The following is a 4,546-nucleotide window of genomic DNA, read 5'->3' on the forward strand; positions in this document are numbered from 1 at the left end:
ATCAAAGATTAAGAAGTAGTGTTTTACTAAATTTTCAGATAATAAAATGCAACTGAATTAAATTACCCATTAGATTTTAAGTATTTTTATGATTATGTCAACAGTTAATTCATACGCCACTACAGCAAAATAATAAACTGAGACACAAACGTTCAGCCCAGCTTATAAGTGTTATGTATCTTGAAATAAAGATAGAATTTCTAGTTGGAGTTATATAATAGGAATCTCATCTTATTTTGTCTGGATTGGGATTTAAAGTTAGGAAAAGCACCGTTACAGTTGGATTGGCTTGATTTTGGAATTTAAGGATGTTTATTTTTGAGCAAAGATGGAAAAATATTGGAATTAAATATGTATCACTGGCATGTCATGTTGTGGGTCAGGGTTAAATCTGTGTGCAAAACTTTCATGACTCCACCACAGAGAAGCAGAGTGGATTCCTGCAAATTGCTTCAAACTTGTTTGAAAGTCAGCTGGGCATCAATCAGGGCAAAAGAGGAGAAGTGTGGGCATTTCATCTGTACATTTACTCCTGGTCTGCTCTATTCAGACAGGAAAAAATATCTTTTCCACAAGAATGTACAAGGAACCCACAAAACTCCAGTATCTAAAACAACCCGCACTCACACAGTTACCTATTTATTCATCCAACTGGATTTCTATTATATTAAAGTGTGGCATCAGCACTCAATCACTTATTGTGAGATGTGACTCATTCATCTGATAAATATGTAAATTGAAAATGTTTTATAGTTGATAGCCAGCAATAATCTCATTTGGAGGACTTAACACAAATTGGATGAGAAAGTGCAGCTCATAACAGTTAGCAATGAGTGAATTCATGTCTGAATTAAAAAGAAAATGAACAGGGGACAGAACTCCTCTTTTTTTTCATTATTACAAATGTTAATGAAAAAATGTTATTGACTTGAACAAATGGAGAATACACCTGGAAATGTATATTAAAACCTCACTTTCCAATTTCTCTCTCTGTGTAGTTTGCAATTATAGTTATTTCGGCGGCAGTGGGGGGAATTAATTTTCCGTGCAGACTGATAGCACGAGCGGCGTAAGGAGAATGGATATTGTGCAGGATGGGGGGTCTCTGGGTATTTACAAGGTGTGGAGGGAGCAAAGCTTTATTTAATTGAGAGGATGAATCAATAACAGCTGCGGCGCTTTTGTCGGACAAGGCCTTACGAAATGAGCAAGTGATTTAATGTGGACAATCTGCAGCCAGACGGACTGCTGATTGAAAATGTTTTCGTTCTCGAACATCACGAGTGGCTTAATGCAGGTGGAGAGCCTCAAAAACTTTTTAAAAACCCATGAAGACCGGCACTTTCTATTAATTAGAAGGGGTTTTTTTTTTTTTAAATTATGGCTAAAAAGTACCGGGAACAATTTGTCTCTCGATGATGACAAGCTCGCTTGCGGCTTCTTTGTTGCTTAACGCCTTTTTTGAAATGTGTGAATATTTTTTTAAATCAAGAATGAATAGTTTCAACATGTCCTTCCTAATTTGAAGTGATCCATTTTGTTAAAGCCATTACCAAAAAAAATCACTTGCTGTCAATGGCTTCAACACTTGTGTCCTTGTGAGGGTTTTAAAAGTGTTTTTTTTTCTTTTCTTTTCCTTGTTCTAACTTTACAGAAACTCTTTCCATCAGTAAGAAAAGCTCTCAGACATCTCCCCAGTTCGGCTCCCTTTGTTGCCACTGGGTTTTTGGTAAATGTTTTCTCAGATCTCACGTATGCATCATTGCTCCCACGCCATCACTGAAATCCTTTCTAGAAAGAAGAAGAAGAAAAAGAAGAAGAAGAAAAAAATCAATCTTAAAGGTAAATTAGCCTCCCCTTGCACACTGGCAGGCATCCCAGTATGTAAATTCATGTGCTAATTCACAACATGATTTCATCTGAACTTACAAGCAAATGAGGTTTTAATTGAAAATAAGATCTTCTGCAGAGTCCCTCACAGAAGACGTGCGACGAGGGGGAATGACACTTTTCCCAGATTGTTTTTAAGACACAAAAAACACTTTTCTCTCTCTCTCTCTCTCTCTCTCTCTCTCTCTCTCTTCCTCTTCTTTCAAGCCATTTACAGAACCGTTGTATGTATCTCAATGTTTGCCCACATTCTCCAGCTCCTTGTCCGTGCGAAGAGGACTGGCTATTAGCATTTGTATATTTTCATTATGCTAATGTTGTGTTAGCAACATGCCCACAGATTGCCACCACTGGTGCAGTCATTCTGTCTTGCTGAACATAAAGTGGCCGAGTGGGTCATTTTGATTATGACACACTAATTACATATTGCCCCCACCACAAAAAATAAAAGGGAAGTCAAAGCAACCCACAGTCTTTAACGATAAGCTTTTATGAGTTGGTCGAGAGAAAATAGGAGAAAAAATCTCTACCTATGGTCCTGACGGCTATGCTGCACACATGCTTCACTGCTTCCCTTTAAACTTCCTAAATTGTGTTTCACAATAAATAGATGCCCAAGCCTTTAACTGCCAGTATTAAATTAGATACCATTAGATGTAATAGAAAATTCTCCCCCTGTAATATTTTCATAAGAGTTTGAGGCATTTGATTAATCTGACCACATTTTATTGCATTAATGATTTTTTTTTTCTCCCTTCCACTCTGCTGTAAAGACATCGCATACAGGCTAATGCTGTTTTTTTTTTCCTTCTCCTTCCTCTCTCTCCCTTTCCCCTCTCTGCTCGCTCTCATTCATCCTCAGCCGTTATTGCAATGCATTGTTGATGAGGTGAGTCGGCGTCTTATGTGCTTTCACTCCTAAAGTCATTCCTAATGGAGTGGAAACCTTATATTTTGTTTCCTAATGAAGCACAGGAGTGGCAGACAGCTCCGCTTGGGCTGTCCTATGGCTGCCTGCAGGTTGAAGCCACCGGGCCGAGCCAAGCAGCTCCGAGGGAGCCAGCAGGAGACGCCAGGCCGGGCCAACACACACCCTGTGCATCAGCTTACACTTATACAGGCAGCAAAAAGAGTGTGGAGAAAAATCTACGAGGAATAAATAACTTTCTGAGTGGGAGATGGATTTAGATCTCTAGAGTTTTCTCAACAGCAAGTGAAATTCTGCACTGAAATTTTTACTTATGTGCAAGTGTGACAGACAGCTTGATTACAGAAAGCCGTGTGCTTATTAGGACTGGGCTGAGTCTCGTGATGTGACGGCCTCGAGTAAAACACCACAGTTTAAAGGCATTTCTGAAAAAAAAAAAATTAAAATGAAAAAAAGAAAAAGACATTATCTAATAGATTTAATTTAAAAGATTATGGCAACAACTGACTCCTTTGGTAAGATAGCAAGCAAATATTACCTTTCTGTGTTCCCTAACTGGTGACGTGATTGGAAGGTTTTCTACGCCAGCTAGTATTTTGCTGTGGGTCCCACTGCCAACAGTGTTTCTTCACTTCAAGTTATCCTTCTTCTTTGTCTTTACTGGTTTGTTGGACCCCTCAGTGTGCAGGTACCTGCTGCCACTACATTGTGTGCATCAACAGCTGGTTGCTGCTGGCATCTTTCTTGGATCGCGTTGTTGGTACCTTAGTCATGCATAGAGATGCCACATTTGAAAAACCTTAACTTTGTTCAAATCTTTCTCAGAATGGTCCAGGTTTCATGTTTGGAGAAGGAAAGCTGACGTCAAAGAACATCAGATATATCCTGGCTTTCTGCCAAGTGGTGCACCATCAAAAGATTACCGAAGCCCCCCTATTGAACGCATCTTCTTTTCCAACACTAGTGGAAAAATCGGTGATCCTTTAAAATCTTAAAGCCATCAGGAAAAACAGTAGCACTTTGATCTCATCCCAAATCATCTTGAGGCTATTCAGCTGAGCAGAGAAGACATTGTATAAAATATTTGTAGCCTCTATCTGATCATTGGTAAAAATTGCATCTTCAACTCCCAAACTAAATAACATTAAATAAACACTGAATTTTACTTTTTTTTTTTTTTTTTAGCAGTGGGACTGTTTTTTTTTTGTTTTGTTTTTTGCTGCAGTAGAAAACCTAGTGTTTACCTGCTTATCAGATAAATTGTAGCTTTAAATAACTTTAGCCTAACAGTAGTGACAAGTGGTGCTTCTTTAGTTTTCACTGAAAGAATGAGCCAATTTGTTTTTTGATAAGAGATGGAAAGCTTGATGACAGGCAGTGTTCAACAACAATTGGAAGAAGGAGACCACCGCTCTATTCTCCATACAACTTGAGAAAATTTTTGACACTTTTTTTGGCTTTTCAAGGACTATGATCTGTAGAGAGAGTATGAAGAGGAGTTTTAGTGATTTTGAAGCAAACCGATAAAACCTTTGTATAACCATGATACCAATAACAAAACCATGTCTAGTAGATGAAAATATTCTCTGTCAAGTTTCAGTTTGTCATTTTTTTTCTTTTAAGTTTAATCCTATGTTGCATGTTGAATGTAAAACAAAATGTATGTCCATGATAAAGTAGCAAACCAACAGGCATAACTAAAAAAGTCAAACAAAATGCAATCTCTAA

The 4,546-nt window shown here is 38.0% G+C and overlaps 1 long non-coding RNA gene across 1 annotated transcript; it reads left to right on the top strand.

Annotated features, from left to right (window-relative positions):
- Positions 1–1,659: 1,659 nt before the first annotated feature.
- LOC107836750 (uncharacterized) lies at positions 1,660–3,913 on the top strand. The gene is made up of 3 exons (XR_001662696.1): positions 1,660–1,842; positions 2,753–2,779; positions 2,861–3,913. It is a non-coding gene; the product is annotated as an uncharacterized LOC107836750 (long non-coding RNA).
- Positions 3,914–4,546: the final 633 nt, after the last annotated feature.

Source organism: Poecilia formosa, unplaced genomic scaffold (genome assembly GCF_000485575.1).
Source record: "Poecilia formosa unplaced genomic scaffold, Poecilia_formosa-5.1.2 Scaffold81, whole genome shotgun sequence".
Taxonomy (NCBI): Eukaryota; Metazoa; Chordata; class Actinopteri; order Cyprinodontiformes; family Poeciliidae; genus Poecilia; species Poecilia formosa.